This window comes from Mobula birostris, chromosome 2, assembly GCF_030028105.1.
Source record: "Mobula birostris isolate sMobBir1 chromosome 2, sMobBir1.hap1, whole genome shotgun sequence".
In the NCBI taxonomy this organism is placed as follows: Eukaryota; Metazoa; Chordata; class Chondrichthyes; order Myliobatiformes; family Myliobatidae; genus Mobula; species Mobula birostris.
Genome location: NC_092371.1, coordinates 82,731,440 through 82,754,038, shown reverse-complemented (window position 1 = coordinate 82,754,038; position 22,599 = coordinate 82,731,440).

Genomic DNA, 22,599 nt, shown 5'->3' with positions numbered 1-22,599 from the left:
GATGAAGGAATCAGATAGGAGAGGAGAGTGGTCCGTGGGAGAAAGGGAAGGTGGAGGGGAACAAGGGGGAAGTGATAGCCTGGTGAGGAGAAGAGAAGAGGTAAGAGGGGAACCAAACAGGGTGGGGGTGGGGGTGGTAATTACTGGAAGCTGGGGAACTCAAGGTTCATGCCATCATGTTGGAGGCTACCCAGACTGAATATGGGGAGTTGCTTTTCCAACCTGAGAGTGGCCTCATCGTGGTAATAGAGGAGACTGTGGACTGACATGTGGGAATGGGAATAGTGACAATGGTGTGCAGAAGAACATCTCTGAATGCATAACGCACCAGTCCTTGAAGTGAAGCAGCAGAAGATCACAAATATACACTCAGTGGCCACTTTATTAAGTACACTGAGCATATACTACCCTGAGATTCATTTTCTTTCAAGCATTTGCAGTAGAATAATGAATTACAATAGAATTAATGAAAAAAACTACACACAAAGATTGACAATCAATGTGAAAGACAATACAAACTGTGCAAATAAGTAAATATGTTTGTTTATTTATTTATTTATTGAGATACAGTGTAGAATAGGCCCTTCTGGCCCGCTGCCCAGCAACCCCCGATTTAACCCTGGCCTAATCATGGGATAATTTACAATGACCAGTTAACCTAGTAGTCTGTCTTTGGACTGTGGGAGGAAACTGGAGCACCCGAAGGAAACCCTCACAGTCACAGGGAGAATATACAAACTCCTTAAAGGCAGTGGCAGGACTTGAACCTGGGCCCCCAGTACTGTAAAACTGTGTGCTAACCACTACATTACCCTGCCATTTACTGAGAACATGACTTACAGAGTCCCTGAACGTGAACTCACAGGTTGTGACATCAGTTCAGAGCTGAGGTGAGTGAAGTTATAAGAACATAAAACATAAGACATAGGAGCAGAATTACGCCATTCAGCCCATCGATCATGGCTGATCTCGGATCCCACTCAGCCCCATACACCTGCCTTCTCGCCATATACTTTGATGCCCTGACCCATCAGGAAACTAACAACTTCTGCTTTAAATATACGCATGGACTTGGCCTCCACTGTAATCTGTGGCAGAGCTAAATCTGATCATTTCTTGCTCCGTGAGTCAGAATCAGCATCAGGTTTATTATCACCGGCACGTAACGTGAAATTTGTTAACTAGCCGCAGCAGTTCAATGCAACATATAATGTAACAGAGAGAGAAAAAAAAATTTAAAAAATAAAACATAATAGTAAATAAATAAATAAATTGCATATATTGAATAGATGATTAAAAATGTTCAAAAACAGAAATACTGTATATTAAAAAAAGTGAGGTAGCGTCCAAAGCTTCAAAGTCCATTTAGGAATGGGATGCCAGAGGGGAAGAAGCTGTTCCTGAATCGCTGAGTGTGTACCTTCAGGCTTCTGTACCTCCTACCTGATGGTAACAGTGAGAAAAGGGCAGGACCTGGGTACTGGAGGTCCTTAACAATGGACGCTGCCTTTCTGAGACACCGCTTCCTAAAGATGTCCTGGGTACTTTGTAGGCTAGTGCCCAAGATGGAGCTGACTGGATTTACAACCTTCTGCAGCTTCTTTCAGTCCTGCGCAGTATCCCCCCCATACCAGACAGTGATGCAGCCTGTCAGAATGCTCACCACGGTACAACTATAGAAGTTTTTGAATGTAGTTGTTGACATGCCAAATCGCTTCAAACTCCTAATAAAATATAGTCGCTGTTTTGCCTTCTTTATGACTACATCAATATGTTGGGACCAGGTTAGATCCTCAGAGATCTTGACACCCAGGAATTTGAAGCTGCTCATTCTCTCCACTTTTGATCCCTCTATAAGGATTGGTATGTGTTCCTTCGTCTTACCCTCCCTGAAGTTCACAATCAGCTCTATCGTCTTACTGACGTCGAGTGCCAGGTTGTTGCTGTGGCACTATTCCACTAGTTGGCATATCTCACCTCTGTACGCCCTCTCATCTCCATCTGTTATTCTACCAACAATGGTTGTATCGTCAGCAAATTTGTAGAGGGAACTTGAGCTATGCCTGGCCACACAGTCATGTGTATATAGAGAGTAGAGCTTATGAAACCTAAAATTGAGGGACACCCCAGTCTCACCTTGTAAGTGTCACAGGGTACGAGAGAGAAAGTGGCCTGAGTTTTATTCTCAAACTGATATTTTGTTGTTTGAACACTGCATCTCGGAACTCACAGCCTCTTTTGTTTGCCTGCATGGGGTGAGACTTCGTCAATAAAATAAAGTCAACACACTCCTCAAATTAGCAGAACAATTCTTTTGTAATTATGGTGATTGTTTAAAAATTAAAGGAGTTGCATTTCTAAAGCACTAATACTCAGATTCAGGTTTCTTTCCTTCTCTCTCTTTGCACTAGTAATTTAATTTAATTTTATATATGGACTGTAGTATTGATAACCACTGGTTCGAGGGCTCTTTGGGGGGCTCTTGATGTTGCTTGCATGGTGGGGGGGGGTGAGGGGTCAGTGCTTCCGCTGGCGCAAGCGGGGAGGGGACGGCTGATGCTTTTGTTGCTGCCTGTGCGAGGGGAGGGGTCTTCAGGGTTGGACGTTTCTATCATTCATTCTACGTTTCGTGGGTGTCTCTGAAGAGCACGAGTTTCAGGTTGTACACCATACATTCTCTGATATTAAATGAAACTTTGAACCTTTATTTCTTATTGCAATTTCTATATTTTTATATATTATTATATATTGCAATGCACTGCTGCTGTAAAACAACAAATTTCATGACATATGCCAGTGATATTAAACCTGATTCCAATTCTGATTCTAATTCTGATCAAAGCATACGGTGAGATGCGTTGTTTGTGTTAACAACCAACACAACCTAAGGACCTGCTGGGGGCAGCCCGCAAGTGTCACCACACATTCCGTCACCACCATTGCACACCTACTGTGAACGTATGCTCAAGAATGAAACATTATTCTTAGTTTTAGATTCATACCACTCAAAACTAACTTACATAAATGAGCCCAGGCTAGAGGTAAGATTAGATTATGAGGACACGCAGTCCTCTTTCATTGTCATTTAGTAATGCATGCATTAAGAAATGCTACAATATTCCTCCAGTGTGATATCACAGAAACACAGGACAGACCAAGACTGAAAAACTAACAAAAACCACATAATTATAACATATAGTTACAACAGTGCAACAATACCATAACTTGATGAAGAACAGGCCATGGGCACAGTAAAAAAGTTCAAAGTCTCTCAAAAGTCCCACATCTCACGCAGACGGGAGAAGGAAGAAAACTCTCCCTGCCATGCCCAACCACAGTCTGACTCTGAGTCACCCGAAAACTTTGAGCCTCCGATCAGCCCTCCGACACCGAGTACCGAGCACCATCTCTGCCGAATGCTTCAACCCCAGCCTCGGTCGCCAGCAGCCAGGGATTTTAGGGCCTTCTCTCTGGAGATTCTCAATCACACAGTAGCGGCGGCAGCGAACCGGGCATTTCAGAAGTTTTCTCCAGATGTTCCTCTGTGCTTCTCACCTCTGACTCCATCAAATCAGAATTATGCATGGCATCCTACTTACAAATACGATATCATTTCACCGGAGAGCTGCGCGTGTTGCATCGCACCGCCAACTTCTCCTCCTGCCTCCTGAAAGGAATGGATTCAGACTAATCTATTTATTTATTACACATGGGCAAAAGTTTACCGTGAAAATGTGTCATTTGTACTAACAACCAACACTCTGATGGATGTGCTGGGGCAGCCTGCAAACGTCACCACCCATTCCGCACCAACACAACATGACCAAAAGGCTCAGCAGAACAATACAGACTCAACAAGCAAAACAATGAAAGCTAGGCAAGTTGCAATTACTTTTGTAATGACAGGAAAATCTATACACAGCAAGATTCCACTAAGAGAAAGAAGGACATGGTCCTAAAGAGGGCAAATAGGATTAGTGTAGGTGGGCAAAAAGATTGGCATGAAGATGGTGGGTGAGCATGTTCTAGAGTGCAATCATTTGAGTGGAGTATGATGTTCTCCTAAGGCAGGGGTCCCAACCCATTTATGCCATGGATCCCTGCCACTAACCGGGGGGTTTGTGGACCCCAGATTGAGAACACCTGTCATAAAGGGTTGCCTATTGGTGGGTCCCCTGGTGGCTGTAGAGGCTGATCCGGGAGTGCGGACAAGAGTAACTGGTGGCTGAGGTTAGTGGTCGGGTCTTTTGGCTGTTCAGTCTCTCCTTTCACAGCTGCCACTTGTTCTCTGTGACACAGTGGAGGTTGCTGTCATGTAGTGCAGCTCCCTCTTGAACAGGTTTCCTCCAGGTGTATCTATTGAGTGCAATGTCTGCCTAGTTTTCACATGTAATGTTGGATTTCTTCAGGATGATTCTGATGTTATCTTTGAAGCATTTCCTTTGAGCTCCTCCAGTACACTGGTTTTAGCGTGTCTGTCCTTCAAAATCTTTCATAAAGATCTTTACTGGTGAAGATTAGGCATGGTTAGGCAGGTGAGGGGTCTTGACTGTCTGACTCCAGCACCACTTAGGTAGCACATTCCAGGCATCCACTGCTCCCTGTGTAGAAGACTGGCCCAGCATATATCCTTTATACTTACCCCTATCATGCCCGCTGGTGCTAGACAATTCAACCCTGGGAAAAAGATAACAGCTCTTTATCTATGCCTCTCATAATCTTATAAACTGCTGTCTGGCTCAACCTCTGCCACTTTAAAAGAACCCAAGTTTGTCCAGCTTCTCCTACTAACACATGCTCTCTAATCCAGGCAGCATTCTGGTCAATCTCTTCTCCATCCACTCCTAAACCTCGACATCCTTTCCTATTATGGGGTAACCTGAACTGAATGCAACACTCCAGATGCAGCCTAACTAGAGTTTTATAAAGCTGCATCTTAACTTATTGACTCTTGAACTCAGTTCATTTGATGTGGTGGAGCTGAGGAAAGATTAGAGGTTTGATTGATTTAAAAGCAAAGCTGATTTAGAAACGTCAGGTAATTTGATGTGGCCGAGGTGAAGTGAGGTGAGGAGAAATCCGAGGTTTGATCGATTTAAGAGTTGAGCCAAAGGTTGGGTATTAAGCTGTATTGAAGTGATAGAGCCTGAGTCAGAGAGCGAAGAATCACCCGGGGTTTGGACGATTTAAGCATCAGGCCAGATTGAAATGGTTGGAGTGTCACGGTCGGAGGAAAGGGACAGTCCAGTCTGGCTTGCTTCTCCGCGGGGTTTGCTCGAATCTGTGCTGGACTGAGGCCGTGGCCTGCAACTGATGGATGTCCAGATTGGCTGCAGTGATGCCTGGCATTGTGAGCTTCAGCTCTGAATGCTGTTTGCTTGCTTTGATGATTTTCATGATTTGTTTTTATTTCTCTCTCTCTCTGCGCATTGACTGCTTTATATTCTTCTTTTGTTTTTAGTGGGTTCTGTTAAGCTTCTTTGCTTCATGGCTGCCTGTAAGGTTATATAAAGTATACATACTTTGATAATAAAAATGGACTTTGACGTTTGAACTTTGAACTGATACCTTCATTACTATCGTGCCTCCCCGTGCAGTCACTTTCAGAGAGTATGTACTTCCATAGTGCTGAACAATATCCCTCATACCAATATGATTCCTCATGTTTTGGGCTCATTTTCTTATGTTTCTGCATTCTGGAATAATGCTGTTTGGTTTGGTTGTAGTCATGGCTGTTCATTAATGGTCGAGTGACACTTAAACTTGAACTTGAAACCTGCCTTGTAACTGCGGTCTGGCAGGCATTAGTTTGCACTTGATTATTCATGCGCTGCTCAAACTGAAGCTGAACCAAGTTTTTTTCTCTCTCTATTGTTCCGCTTTCGATGAAATTGGATGTCTTCCACCGCTTTGAGCCAAGAATGTCACAGCTGGCTGGTGCAGGCCTGCTTCCTCACTCTGACAATGCTCTGCGGGTCTGACTAAGTCCCACAGAATGGCTTACATCACCATTGTAGAAGGAAGCCATTGCTCATTAAGCCGAGTCCTTGGCAGATCCACGTTGCCTGCACAATAATGGGGGTTTTGGCCTCCATCCAGTGTGACCTGACTCATTGTTACACACAGGCTCAACCTCATGACTTAGTTTGTCTGACGCATTGACAAGGGAGCTGTGTCCCTTTATATCAGGAACCAAAAGTGGAAATATTGCATAGAGCAGCACTGTGGAAATGGCTCTTAGGTCAGTTTACAGACTGGCTGTAATTTCTGTGGTCAGGGTGAGAGGGTGTATTATGTACATAAAATCTGTGAGAGGTCACAGTCTCTGTTTGACAATTAGAAGGGGCTGCTCCTACAGTTCTGGCTGCACGCTCCTGATCTTTGAACACCCAGTGTGGAGGGGCATGGGTCACTTGGGGACGGTCTCCTGGTTGGCTCTCTTCTGAGCCTGGCCAAGCTGGCCTTTCACAGGGCTAGGCAGTGGGACGCTGAAGGCTCTGCCCAAGCCGACTGCTTGCCCTTCTCCCAGGGTTACTTCCATGCCCAGGTTTCCCTGGAGATAGAGCACATGGTGTCCATTGATACATTAGGGGTTTCCAGGACCAATGAACACCACAGGGGCTCAAGGGCATTCTGAATAGAGATGACTGTGTTGCAATTTGGAACTGTAAATAGTGTGTATTGTGAAGTCATAAACACAAGGGATTCTGCAGATGCTGGAACTCCAAAAGAACAAACACAAAATGCTGAAGACCTTGAGCAGTATCTTTGGAGATGATTGAACAGTTGATGTTTTGGCCCGAGACCTTCATCAGGGTTCATAGTTGCTACCTGACTTGCTGACCTCCTGCAGCACTTTGTGTGTGTACTGTGATATTGTCACCTTCTCCGAGGATCATCACTTTGATGTGGTGGGGAGGCCTCTGTATCCATCTCATACTCTGCCCATTACACTGCTGGTGCTGAGGGCATCAGCAGAGGTCCTCCATCTCTGGTGGTGTTCACGGCTTCCCTCATCATGACAGGCACATCATTTCAGTATTCACTACTGTCAGTCGTGCAAGTCCCAGGTGGAGACTCAGGAATACTGTCGCACTTAGACGGAGAAGGATTCCCTATTGCTGTTTCTGTAACAATTTTGTTTAACCAGTCAGGTTTGTTAGCCCTGAGATGAACCCCCATACCTGGAGGAGCAATGGACCACCCTTAGTCTGTCCTCTATCCTTTGACCTGTTTGGCATGAGTGACCTTACCAAGAGCCAAAACATAAAGCCCTGACTCCAGCCTGCATTGCTCTCCGGGTCACTGGGTCACACAGGCTTCCAAATCACATCAAGGTTGTGGTCCTCTTGCAGGATAGCCAACTGAAGATCCAACAATAGACAACACCTTAGGAGAACATCAAACTTGACTTACGTGATCACACTACTACTAATATTGTCATAATGTAGTCCTGTGATCACTGAAGAAACTATCTTTGGAAATACAGAACACGCACATATAGTCCATACTAGCAATAATATATCTCTCTCCTCCTCCCTACCCTGACATTACCCATCTTCTGACTTTGCCAAAAGCAACAAAGATGTTGAACCTTGAAAGAATTGTTAATTTGTTCCCAGTCCGGTAGAGATGGTGCCTACTCACACAATGTCTCTCGTTCATAATAAGCCCAGAGTTTTCGAGGACGCACTGTTATTGACAAATAGTTTGAGAGCAATCAGAGTTGTGTCTTGCAGTTTGAGAGTATTGGAACGGCTCATTTGATATTACAGCAGCTAAGCAGAAAAAGGGGAAGACCATTTAGTAGAAGAGTTTAGGATCCAAAGACAAAGACTCAAAATACAAGGATGTCCGTTGTCCGAACTGAGATGAGACGGAATTTCTTCGGAGTGCAGTGAATCTGTGGAATTCATTGCCACAGACGGCTGTGGAGACCAAGTTATTAGGTATATTTAAAGCAGAGGTTGATAGGCTCTTAATTCGTCAAGGAGTCAAAGGTTACAGGGTGAAGGTAGGAAAATGCAGATGAGAATGATAATGATGAAATAACAGGGCAGACTTGAATGGACAATTGGCCTAATTCTGCTCCAATGACTTATGGACTCATGGTACTTAGGGCAGGGATTGATTGGTTATCGATTGGTAAGGAGGTTATCATAACAGGGCAGAACTTTGAGGTGAATGGAGGAAAGTATAGGGGGAATGTCAGATGTAAGTGTTTTACAGAGAGAATGGCGGGTGTGTGGAACGTGCTGCCAAGATGCATTAGGTGCATTTAAGAGACACTGAGATAGGCCACAGAGGGCCATGTGGGTGGGAAAGGTTAGATTGACCCTGGAGTAGGTTAAAGTGTCAGCCAAAAGGTTTCAATCATTAAGCTGAAAGTGAAAAACTTCAATTATGACTGGGAGAAGGTGGGAGAATGGGTCTGAGAAAACAAATCACCCGATATTGAATGTTGAAGCTGATGGGATGGGCTGAATGGCCTAATTCTTCTCCTGTGGCTGATTGTGTTTTTATTTTGCTATTTCAGCCTGTCCTACTATTCTGTCATGACGCAGTGACTCATCCACTTTTCAGTCAGTTTCCAACTTCCTACTTGAAAACACTCAATGTCTGATCATCCATAAATCACCAGCATGAAAAATTCCAAAAAAATTAAAAACAAAATGTAAAAGGATTTTTTTGTCATTTTCTTGCCAACTCAGGCTGTCTCCTCTGGAGCAAAAGGGTGAGAGGAGACTTGATAGAAGTTTATAAAATTAAAAGAGGAATAGATAAGACCATAAAACATAGGAGCAGAATTAGGCCATTCAGCCACTCTATCATGGCTTATTTATTATCCCTCTCAACCCCACGCTCCTGCCTTCGCTCGGTGATCTCTGATGCCCTGACTAATCAAGAGCTTATCAACCTCTGCTTTAATTATACTCAATAACTTGGCCTTCACAGCTGTCTATGGCAATGAATTCCACCAATTCAGCACCCTCTGGCTAAAGAAGTTCCTCCTCATCTTGTTCTAAAGGGAAGTTGTATTCTGAGGCTGTGACTCTCCCACTATAGGAAACATCCTCTTCACATCCACTTTATCGGCTTTTCAATATCCACCCTTTCAGTGAGATCCACCCTTATCCTTCTAAACTCCAGCAAGAACCTATCAACCTTTGTTTAAAATATACTCAATGACTTGGCCTTGTTCTTCCAAACTCCAATGATTACAGGCCCAGAGCCATCAAATTATCCTCAAACATTAACCCTTTCATTCCTTGGAGCGTTCTCATGAACCTCCTTTGGACCCTCTCCAATGCCGGTGCATCCTTTCTCAGATAAGGGGCCCAAATCTACTCGCGATACTCCAAGTGCAGTCTGACCAATACCTTACAAAACCTTAGCATTATATCCTGAGATGAGGTTGACAGAATCTTTTACCCAGGGCAGAGGACTTGCATTTAAGGTGAGAGGTGGTAAGTTCAAAGGAGATATGTGGATCAAATATTTTACACAATGAGTAGTGGGTGCTTGGAATGTCCTGCCTGGGATGGTGGTGGAGCCAGATACAACAGAGGCATTTTGAAGTATTCAAAGAACTGAGGAATATGGGTATCGATCATATGCAGATAGAAGGAAAGAGCTTTAATAACTTCCATGAGACCACAAAACATAGGAGCAGGATTATGCCATTTTGCCCATAGAGCCTGCTCCGCCATTCGAGTTCACATCCCTTTGCACCTCCAAATTATGAACTTGTTCCCCATTTAGAAAATAGTTTACACCTTTATTCCATCTACCAAAGTGCATAACCATACATTTCTCTACATTGTACTCCATCTGCCACTTATTCGTCTTTTCTCCTAACCTATCCAAGTTCTTCTGCAGACTCCCCGATTCTTCAACACTGCCGACTCATGCATCTACACTCAGTGGCCACTTCATTAGCTACTCCTGTACATCTCCTCCATAATGTAAATATCTGATCAGCCAATCATGTGGTAGCAACTCAAGCATGCAGACGTGGTCAAGAGCTTCAGCTGTTGATCAGTTCAAGCATTAGAATGGGGAAGAAATGTAATCTAAGTCACTTTGGCTGTGGAATAACTGAATAATTGTTGGTGTTAGATGGGATGGTTTGAGTATTTCAGAAACTGCTGATCTACTGGGATTTTCACGCACAACTGTCGCTAAAGTTTACTGAAAATAGTTGCGAAAAGCAAAAAAAATCCAGTAAATGGCAATCATGTCTTGTAAATGAGAGAGATCAGAGGACAATAGCCAGACTGGTTCAAGCTGCCAGGAAGGTGACAGTAACTCAAATAGCCACATGTTATAACAGTTCTGTGCAGAAGAGCATCTCTGAATGCACAACGCATCGAAACTTGAAGTGGATGGGCTACAGCAGCAGAAGCCCATGAACATATACTTAGTGGCCACTTATTAGGTACAGGAGGTAACTAATAAAGTAGTTACTGGGCGTATCTTTGTACTGTCTGCAAACGCGGCCAGCAAGTTAGTTCATTGTGGGCAGAAGGGCCTGCTTTTGCATTGTATGTTTTCTTATGTTTTCTTTTTCCCTATCCAATGCTCCTCTCCCCTCTACACCCCATTTCCTCCCACCTTTTCTGCAATTTAAAACTTAAAAGTCCACCATTAATTATGTTTCTCTCTCCACAGATGCTGTCTGCCTGACAGAGTGTTTCTTGTGTTTTCTGTTATTACTTGTGGTGTCCTGGGACTATGTGTGTGGACAAGGTAAATAATATCTCTGGAAGGTGGCTTCACCGGGAAGATCGACCGTGTCACGGCCAACCTGCATCCTATTGCATATTGCTCAGGGTAAACAGCAATGTTGAAAGGGAAACCACTCCTCATTTGCATTGTAAACTTTACAGAATACACAAATTATTGTCCTTTACACTCTGTTCCTAGTTACTAACACTAGTCACTTTGGGATGTGTATGTTGACTTCACTGGCAACAACAAGGATTATATTGAGGTTACTAGATACTGTACAGTGGAAAGTTACAGAGAGAGAGAGTATGGAGAGAGAGAAGGAGAGAAAGAGAGAAAGGGAATAGAGGGAGAGGGGGAGAGAGTGGGATAGAAACACAGAAAAATAGTTATGTATAGAGAGGAGAGAGGGGGAGAGGGAGAGGGCAAAAAGGAGAAGGGGAGAGTGGAAGAGAGGGGGGGAGAGAGAGAGAGGCAGGGACAGAGAGAAATAGATAGAAAGAGAGAGAGAGAGAGAGGAGAGGGGGATGGAGTGGGAGAGGGAGAGGAGAGATGGAAGGGAGGGGCAGAGAGGGGAGAGAGGGACAGGGATAGAGAGTGAGAGAAAGAGAGAGAAAAAGGAAGAGGGGAGAGGGAGAGGGGGAGAGGGAGAGGGGGAGAAGGAGAGGGGAGAGGGAGAGGGGGAGAGGGAGAGGAGGAGGAGGAGAGAGGGAGGGGAGGGAGAGAGTCACAGAGAGAGATATAGAGAGGGAGAGAGAGATTGAGAGTATGGAGGGGAAGAGTGTGGGGATGAGGGGGGACAGAGAGACAGAGACACAGACAGAGAGAGACGGAGGGGAGAGGGGAGAGGGAAAGGAGAGAGGGAGAGGGGAGGAAGGAGGAGCATAGAGAGAAAGGGGAAGAGAGGGGAATAAAGAGACAGAGAGATATAGAGAGGAGAACAGGAGGATGAAGAGAGAGAGGGAGGAGGAAGGGGAGAGAGGGAGAGAGGAAGAGATAGGGAGAGGACAGAGATACGTACAAAGAGGTATAGACAGGATGAAAGAGGAGAAGGGGAGGTGGGGAGAGGGAGAGAAGGGAAACTGATAGAAGAGGGGGAGAGAGAAAGAAGTGGGAATGAGAAAAGGATGAAAGGGGATAGAAATGTGGGGAAGATAGAGTGGCAGTTGAGAGAGCAGAGAGGAGAGGATAATGTCCTTTATGCCGGCTTGTACATCTACAGAATAGTTCTTATCTGTTAATATTATTTGATGTGCTGTATGTGATATATCTACTGGGTTCCCAGAGGAACAACGTTGTTAGCTGTATACATGTGTATGCTTGGATGACAGTAAACCTGAACTTGAAGGAATGTAGTGATATGGGAGAGAAGAGGAAAAGGACTAATGAGAATGAGGAGCGAATAAATCAGTGTAAGAGAGAGAGAGGGAGATAAAGAGGGAAGTGAGACAGGGAAAGCACTGAGAGAAAGATAAAGAGAAAAAGCAATGCAATTAAAAGTGAAAGAGAGAAGGTAAAGGAGAAAGAAAAAGAGAGAGATGGAATGGAAGAGGAGATTGAGAAAGAGAAACTATGAAACAGGAAAAAACAGAACGTGGATGAGAAAAAGAGGAATGTGAATATAAAATTCTAGGAATCCCTTGGGTTGTTGATCTGGATTCCTGGAATCTCCTGGAACCCTGATAATGTCCACAGTCCACTACTTACTGGCTGCTGTTTCCTTCCCCTTATTCACAGCCAAAATTAGAAGGAGGTAGATTTTGTTAGCCACTTGGATTAATCTTGACTTTTTGTGAGCTTTTACTAATTATTAAACTATTAAATGAGTTTTTTTTCATTTTGGACAGTAGAGTAAGAAAAGAATTAGAATCAGGTTTATTGTCTCTGACTCATATGGAATGAAATCTATTGTTTTGTGGCAGCAGTACAGTGCAAAGGCATTAAATGACTATCAATTACAAAATAAATGGTGCAAAAGATCGTAAGATATAGGAGCAGAATTAGGCCATTTGGTGTATCGAGTCTGCCCCATCATTTCATCATGGCTGATCCATTTCTGTCTCTGCCCCAAACTCCTGCTTTTTCCCCATAACCCTTCATGTCCAGACTAATCAAGAAACTATTCTCTGCCTTAAATATAACCAAAGACTTGTCCTCCACAGCTGCTTGTGGCAATTAACTCCACAGATTCACCACACTGTGACTAAGGAAATTCCTATTTGTCTGTATCTTATGGTCTTTTCTCCTTGGAGCGACGAAGGATGAGAGGTGACTTGATAGAGGTATCTAACATGATGAGAGGCATTGATCGTGTGGATAGTCAGAGGCTTTTTCCCAGGGCTGAAATGGTTGCCACAAGAGGGCACAGGTTTAAGGTGTAGGGGAGTAGGTACAGAGGAGATGTCAGGGGTAAGTTTTTTACGCAGAGAGTGGTGAGTGCGTGGAATGGGCTGCCGGCGGTGGTGGAGGCGGAAACGATAGGGTCTTTTAAGAGACTTTTGGATAGGTACATGGAGCTTAGAAAAATAGAGAGCTATGGGTAACCCTAGTAATTTTTAATGTAGGGACACGTTCGGCACAACTTTGTGGGTCGAAGGGCCTGTATTGTGCTGTAGGTTTTCTATGTTATGTGGTTAAAAAAAATGTCAACAGGATCCTGGGTTTTATACAGAGAGACACATGGCTCAAGATCAAAGTGAGACCATAGTTGGAATGTGACAGTCCAGATGCCACACTTCAGGAAAGGTAGGAAGACCTTTGGAAGGGTGCAGGAAAAAAGTAATCAAATGATTGCAGAAGTAAAGGATTTTATGTGGCTATGGATGGCAGAGCCTCACAACTCCAACAACCCAGATTTGATTCTGTCTACTGCTCTCTGTGTGGAGTTTGCAGGCTCTCCCTGGGACCGCATGGGCTTTTCCCAGGTGCTGCACTGTTTTATGTTCCATGAGTGTGCATTTATATTCCGTGAGAACATCAAAAGTTCAACGTTCAAAGTAAATTTGGTATCAAAGTACGTTTATGTTACCATACATAAACCTGAGATTCATTTTCTTTAGGGAATTTACAGAAAATACAAAGAAATACAATAGAATCATTGAAAAACTGCATACAAGACAAACAACCAATGTGAAAAAGACAACAAGCAATGCAAATACAAAAAAAATAGAATAATAATAATAAATAAATAAGCAATAAATATCGAGAACATGAGATGAAGAGTCCTTGAAAGTGAGTCCATAGGCTGTGGGAACAGTGCAGAGTTGAAGTGAATGAAGTTTTCCTCTCTGGTTCAAGAGCCTGATGGTTGAGGGGTATTGTCTGTTCCCAAATCTGCTGGTGTGTGTCCTGAGGTTCCTGTATTTCCTTACTGATTGCTGCAGTGCCGTCACTAATCGTACACTAATCTCATTTTAAAGATATTTTATAGATAGAGGTATACAGAATAGAGGAGTATAGACAGAGTAAACGCAAGCAGGCTTCTTCCACTGAGGTTGGGTGGGACCACAACCAGAGACCATGAGTTAAGGGTGAAAGGGGAAAAGTTTAATGAGAACGTGAGGAGAAACTTCTTCACGCAGAGGGTGGTGAGAGTGTGGAACGAGCTGCCAGTGCAAGTGATGGATGTGGGTTGATTTCAACATTTAAGCGAAGTTTGGATAGGTACATGGATGGTGGGGCATGAAGAGCTATGGACCATGTGCAGATCGATGGGAGTAGGCAGCTTAAGTGGTTCAGTATAGACTAGATGGGCTGAAGAGCCTTTATCTGTGCTGTACTTTTCTCTGATTCTGTATCAAACTAGCTACATCACCTGATCCCTATACTCTAATGCAGCGGTCAAGAAAGAATATCGTCACATGTACTGCCTTGGGCATCTGCAAAGATCTGGGTTGATCATGAAGATTCTCTCATACATCTAAGGATGCAATGTAGTGTGGAAAGTATTCCGATGGGTTGTACCTCAGCCTGGTATGGCAATTGCTCTGCAATGGATTGACAGAACCTGTCACGTTTGGTCACTCCATGGCAGGTCGCTGTCTGGGTGGAGTTTGCATGTTAACCCTGTAACTGCACATGTTTCCCCTGGGGCTCTGGTTTCCCAAGGATGTGTGGGTATATTGGTTATGTGGCTGCGGTAATTTGCCCTTTCCTCACCAGTGTGGATGGGAATGTGGAGGGAAGAGGGCTATTCTATAAGCTTGCTCTCAAGATTGGCTAGTGCAAGGGTACCCAACCTTTTTTATGCCATGGACCCCTACCATTAATGGAGGGTCCTGTGGACCCCAGGAAGGGAACCCCTGGGCTAGGGAGACTGAGGTTGTTCTCACTGAATGGAGAAGGTTGTATGGGAATATGATGGAAGGTCTTCAGATAATGAGATGTGTATTGAGAGTGGATAAAGGGGAACTGTAAGATTAGCTTTCGCTTTATTTGTCACATGTACATCAAAACATACAGTGAAGTGCATCGTTTGTATCAACGACCAACACATTTTGAGGATGCGCTGGGAGCAGCCTGCAAGTGTCGCCATGCTTCTGGCGCCAACGTAGCACGCTCGCAACGTATGTACGTCTTCAGAGTGTGGGAGGAAACCAGAGCACATTTGGTGCCCTAACTGATCGAGAATCTATCAACCTCTGCCTTAAATATACTCAATGACTTGGCACTGTAAATCATTGACACAAAGCTGGGTGGCAGTGTGAAATGTGAAGAGGATGTTATAAGAATGCAGGGTGACTTGGACAGGTTGGGTGAGTGGGCAGATGCATGGCAGATGCAGTTTAATGTGGATAAATGTGTGGTTATCCACTTTGGTGGTAAGAACAGGAAAGCAGATTATTATCTAAATGGAGTCAAGTTAGGAAAAGGGGAAGCACAATGAGATCTAGGTGTTCTTGTTCATCAGTTACTGAAAGCAAGCCTGCAGGTACAGCAGGCAGTGAAGAAAGCTAATGGCATGCTGGCCTTCATAACAAGGGGAATTGAGTATAGGAGCAAAGAGGTCCTTCTGCAGTTGTACAGGGCCCTGGTGAGACCACACCTGGAATATTGTGTGCAGTTTTGGTCTCCAAATTTGAGAAAGGACATTCTTGCTATTGAGGGAGTGCAGCGTAGGTTCACAAGGTTAATTCCCAGGATGGCGGGACTGTCATATGTCGAAAGATTGGAGCGACTGGGCTCGTGTACACTGGAATTTAGAAGGATTAGAGGGGATCTGATTGGAACATAGAAGATTATTAAGGGATTGGACACGCTGGAGGCAGGAAGCATGTTCCCGCTGATGGGTGAGTCCAGAACCAGAGGGCACAGTTTAAGAATAAGGGGTAGGCCATTTAGAATGGAGTTGAGGAAAAACTTTTTCACCCAGAGAGTGGTGGATATGTGGAATGCTCTGCCCCACAAGGCAGTGGAGGCCAATTCTCTGGATGCTTTCAAGAAAGAGTTAAATAGAGCTCTTAAAGATAGCGGAATCAAAGGTTATGGGGATAAGGCAGGAACTGGATACTGATTGTGGATGATCAGCCATGATCATAGTAAATGGCGGTTCTGGCTTAAAGGGCCGAATGGCCTACTCCTGTATCTATTGTCTGTTGTCTATTGTCTATTGTTACACTAACCGTTATCCCACATGATGGGAACTGCTCACAATGGTGGAGAGATTGATAACCGTAGGATATAGAACAGAAGTGACTCATGAATGACCAGAAGTGAGATGATGAGAAGAGATTTCACAGAGTAGTTGGGGTGTAGAAGACACTGCTGGGGTTAATGTGGAGGCAGGTTCAGTCGTAGCATTCAAAAGAGTTGGAGTGTCTGGGGAACGGGCAGAGAGGAAGGGGTTAGGACTGCGCTAGATCAGTCTTAATCATATTGCATGGCGGGCAAGCATCCTCCTCCTACTCCTATGTTTTTGTGTTCTTATGGATCAGTACACAAAATCATGAGGGTATAGATAGGGTTAATGCAAGCTGACTTATTCCACTGAGGTTGGGTGACACTAGAACTAAAGATCGTAGGTTAAAGGTGAAAGGTGAAATGTTTAAGGGGAACTTGAGGGGGAACCTCTTCACTCAGAGGGTGGTGAGATCTGGCAGCAGAAGTGGTGGGTGTGGAGTTGATTTCAACAACTAAGAGAAAGTTGAATAAGTCCATGGATGACAGGGGTACAAAGGGCTACGGTCTAGGTCGAAGGGATTAGGCAAAATACAGTCTGACACAAATAGATGGGCTGAGGGCCTGTTTCCGTGCTGTAGCACTCCATGACTCAATGACTCTAAATGAAAGGGCTCTGAGATTGGCTGGATTGCTCTTCCGATGTACCAGTATGGACTCGATAGGTGAATGGCGTCCTGCCCTGCCCTGGAACCATCTGCGTGGTTGCAACAGCTCTGATTGTGTGGGGAGAAGGTACCACTGGAGAACTTGCACAAGCTGATCCCAGACACCAACGCTGACAGAAAACGAATCAGACACCAAGCTTTAGCGTATCTTTATTTTCTGCAGGATAGTTTTGTAGAAATCTGGTGCTGTGGGCGAGATGGAATGTGATTATGACCCATGATCACAGCCGACCATTGATGCAGTCTCAAATAAGCTGGAGAATGTCATGGTGGAGGATTACAAATACCTGGGGATACGAATTGACAATAAACTGGACTGGTCTAAGAACACTGAGGCTGTCTACAAGAAGGGTCAGAGCCGTCTCTATTTCCTGAGGAGACTGAGGTCCTTTAACATAGAAACATAGAAACATAGAAAATAGGTGCAGGAGTACGCCATTCGGCCCTTCGAACCTGCACCGCCATTTATTATGATCATGGCTGATCATCCAACTCAGAACCCTACACCAGCCTGATCCCCGTAGCCACAAGGGCCATATCTAACTCCCTCTTAAATATAGCCAATGAACTGGCCTCAACTGTTTCCTGTGGCAGAGAATTCCACAGATTCACCACTCTCTGTGTAAAGAAGGTTTTCCTAATCTCAGTCCTAAAAGGCTTCCCCTTTATCCTCAAACTGTGACCCCTCGTTCTGGACTTCCCCAACATCGGGAACAATCTTCCTGAATCTAGCCTGTCCAATCCCTTTAGGATTTTATACATTTCAATCAGATCCCCCTCAATCTTCTAAATTCCAATGAGTACAAGCCCAGTTCATCCAGTCTTTCTTCATATGAAAGTCCTGCCATCCCAGGAATCAATCTGGTGAACCTTCTTCGTACTCCCTCTATGGCAAGAATGTCTTTCCTCAGATTAGGGGACCAAAACTGCACACAATACTCCAGGTGTGGTCTCACCAAGGCCTTGTACAACTGCAGTAGTACCTCCCTGCTCCTGTACTCGAATCCTCTCGCTATAAATGCCAGCATACCATTCGCCTTTTTCACCGCCTGCTGTACCTGCATGCCCACTTTCAATGACTGGTGTATAATGACACCCAGGTCTCGTTGCACCTCCCCTTTTCCTAATCGGCCACCATTCAGATAATAATCTGTTTTCCTATTTTTGCCACCAAAGTGGATAATTTCACATTTATCCACATTAAATTGCATCTGCAATGAATTTGCCCACTCACCCAACCTATCCAAGTCACCCTGCATCCTCTTAGCATCCTCCTCACAGCGAACACTGCCACCCAGCTTCGTGTCATCCGCAAACTTGGAGATGCTGCATTTAATTCCCTCATCCAAGTCATTAATATATATTGTAAACAACTGGGGTCCCAGCACTGAGCCTTGCGGTACCCCACTAGTCACCGCCTGCCATTCTGAAAAGGTCCCGTTTATTCCCACTCTTTGCTTCCTGTCTGCTAACCAATTCTCTATCCACATCAATACCTTACCCCCAATACCGTGTGCTTTAAGTTTGCACACTAATCTCCTGTGTGGGACCTTGTCAAAAGCCTTTTGAAAATCCAAATATACCACATCCACTGGTTCTCCCCTATCCACTCTACGAGTTACATCCTCAAAAAATTCTATGAGATTCGTCAGACATGATTTTCCCTTCACAAATCCATGCTGACTTTGTCCGATGATTTCTCCACTTTCCAAATGTGCTGTTATCACATCTTTGATAACTGACTCCAGCAGTTTCCCCACCACCGACGTTAGGCTAACCGGTCTATAATTTCCCGGTTTCTCTCTCCCTCCTTTTTTAAGAAGTGGGGTTACATTAGCCACCCTCCAATCCTCAGGAACTAGTCCAGAATCTAACGAGTTTTGAAAAATTATCACTAATGCATCCACTATTTCTTGGGCTACTTCCTTAAGCACTCTGGGATGCCAGACGATGCTGAGGATGTTCTACAAGTCTGTGGTGGCCAGTGCTATCATGTTTGCTGTTGTGTGCTGGGGCAGCAGGCTGAGGGTAGCAGACCCCAACAGAATCAACAAACTCATTCATAAGGCCAGTGATGTTGTGGGGATGGAACTGGACTCTCTGACGGTGGTGTCTGAAAAGAGGATGCTGTCTAAGTTGCATGCCATCTTGGTCAATGTCTCCCATCAACTACATAATGTATTGGGTGGGCACAGGAGTACATTCAGCCAGAGACTCATTCCACCAAGATGCAGCACAGAACGTCATAGGAAGTCATTCCTGCCTGTGGCCATCAAACTTTACAACTCCTCCCTTGGAGGGTCAGACACCCTGAGCCAATAGGCTAGTCCTGGACTTATTTCATAATTTACTGGCATAATTTACATATTACTATTTTCTATTACTATTCTATTACTATTTATTATTTCTATGACTATTACTATTTACTGTTTACTATTTACTAATAGTAATATTGCTATTACTATTTCTTTTACTGTTTATTATTTATGGTGCAACTGTAACGAAAACCAATTTCCCCCGGGATCAATAAAGTATGACTATGACTATGACTATGAGTTTCTCTGGAGTGTTGGAGGCTGAGTGGAGATCTGACACAGACATGGACAGTGTAGACAGACAGTATCTTTCTCCCAGGGTTGTAATGCCTGATGCCAGAGGGCTGCATTGAAGCTGAGCGGGGGGAGCTTCAAAGGAGATGTGAGGTGCAGTCGTTTTACACGGAGAGTGGTGCGTGCTTGGAATACACTGCCTGGGGTGACAGTAATTGCCCTCAGGCCACTAGGCTTCTGAACTCCCTACCGCATCATATTCAAAGTGTTGACAGATTATTAGTACTTTACCCTACAATACTTAATTTATGAACTTTACCTTGTTTATCTATACCTAATTAATTTGTAGATTTAATCCTTACTTTCCTAAGTTATTGTGTGTTATGTGTACCACTGTGCTTTACACCCTCGTCGGGAGAAATGTTGTCTTGTTTGATGGCATGCATGTACATAGCTAACTGACAATAAATTTGACTTGACTTGACTAGAAGTATTGAAGATACATTAGGGAATTTTAAGAGGCATTTAGATAGATACATGAATGTCAGTGAAATGGAAGGATATGGACATTGCAAAGGGGGAAGAGATTAGTTGAATTAGCCATTTGATTGGTTCGGGATAACACTGTGGGCCGAAGGGCTGCTCCTGTGCTATATTGTTCTATATTCTAAGTTCTAAATGTATGCACCACAGCCACAGTGACTGAATGGAGAAAAGTTGTTTTTTCTCAATGGAATGCCTATTTTGTTTAAGAGATCGAATCACACGAATTCATTTTCCTTTTGCATGGTACGTTGCAATTTGTTTCTCTCTCCTGTACTCGGAGCCCGTCTGTTGAGCAATGTGACTCTGCATCAGTGGAGTGCGGCAAAATCCTGCTTGGCTAGCGTCCAGGGGAAAGTACACAGCTCTGAGTGTTCAGTCCCACCGCTGTCAGAGTGCAGAGTGCAGTGTCATAGTGTCCAGTCCCACAGTCCCAAGTGATGTCAAAACCACTGCAGCTCACTACGTGCATCACCGCACACGTCTGGTGTCTTTCCCCACTGGCGTGTCAAGCAGCTGACCTGATGTGTTCCAACCAGCCCTGGAGCTGGCCAGACATTCAGATACAACTTCCCAGGAAGCTTACTGACACTTCCAGAATCAGGCCTATTAGCACTGTAGTGGCGGCAGTTCAGTGCAGTAGATAAAACTTACTATAAATTATACTAAGAAATATACACTTAGTGATCACTTCGTTAGTACATTTTATTACACCTGTACACCTGTTCATTAATGCAAATATCTAATCAGCCAATCATGTGACAGCAACCCAACACATAAAAACATGCAGACTTGTGTATGTTCAAGAGGCTCAGTTGTTGTTCAGACCAAATATCAGAATAAGACCATAAGACCGTAAGATATAGGAGCAGAATTAGGCCATTTGGCCCATTGAGTCTGCTCTGCCATTTCATCATGGCTGGTCCAATTTTCCTCTCAGCTCCAATTTCCTGCCTTCTCCCCATATCCCTTCATGCCCTGACCGATCTAGAATATATCAACCTCTGCCTTAAATATACATAAAGACTTGACCTCCACAGCAGCCTGCGGCAAAATATTCTATAGATTCACCTCCATCTGGCAAAAGAAATTCTGCCTTATCTCCATTCTAAAAGGACTCCACTTTATTTTGAGACTGTGTCCTCTGGTCTTAGACTCTCCAGCACAGAAAACATCCTCTCCACATCCACTCTATCAAGGCTTTCACCATTCCATAAGACCATATCACCATAAGATATAGGAGCAGAAGTAGGCCATTCGGCCCATTGAGTCTGCGTCACCATTCAATCATGGGCTGATCCAGTTCTTCCAGACATCTCCACTCCCTTGCCTTCTCCCCATACCCTTTGATGCCCTGGTTTATAAAGTAATTTCTTCGCATCTCTGTTCTAAATAGACGTCCTCCAAGCCTTAAGTCATGCCCTCTTGTCCTAGACTCCCCTACCATGGGAAATAACTCGATAGGTTTCAATGAGGTCAATCCTCAATCTTTGCAATTCCAGTCAATACAGGCCCAGAGCCAACAAATGCTCTTCACATCAAGCCATTCAATCCTGGAATCATTCTCGAGAATCTTCTTTGAACCCTCTCCAGTTTTAACACACCCTTTCTAAAATAAGGGGCCCAAAACTGCTCACGATACACCAAGTGATGCCTCACCAGTGTTCTATAAAGTCTCAACATTACATCCTTCCTTTCATATTCTAGTCCTCTTGACGTGAATGCGAACATCAGATTTGCCTTCCTCACCACTGACTCAACCTGCAAATTAACCTTTAGGGAATCCTGTACAAGGACCCCCAAATCCCTTTGCATCTCAGATTTTTTTATTTTCTCTCCATTTAGAAAATAGTCAACCCTTTCATTTCTTCTACCAAAGTGCCTGACCATACACTTTACCATACACTTCTTGACACTGTATTCTATCTACCACTTCTTTGCCCATTTTCCTCATCTGTCTAAGTCCTTCTGTAGCCTCTCTACTTACTCAAAACCATCTGTTCCTCCACCTATCTTCATGTCATCTGCAAACTTTGCAACAAAGACATTAATCCTATCATCCAAACCATTGACATATAATGTAAAAAGAATAGGTCCCAACACAGACCGCCGTGGAACACCAGTGGTAGCTAGCCAGAAAAGGCTCCCTTTATTTCCACTCTTTGCCTCTTGCTAATCAACCACTCCTTTATCGAGGCTAGACTATTTCCTGAAATACCATGGGCTCTGAGGTCAGACTAACTGGCCTATAGTTTCCTTCCTTCTGCCTTTCTCCCTTCTTGAAGAGTAGGGTGGCATTTGCAACTTTCCTGTCTTCCGGAACTCTCCAGAATCTAGTGATTCTTGAAAGATCATTACTGATGCCTCCACGATCTCTTCAGCCACCTGTTTCAGAACCCTGGGGTGTACACCATCTGGTCCAGGTGACTTACCTA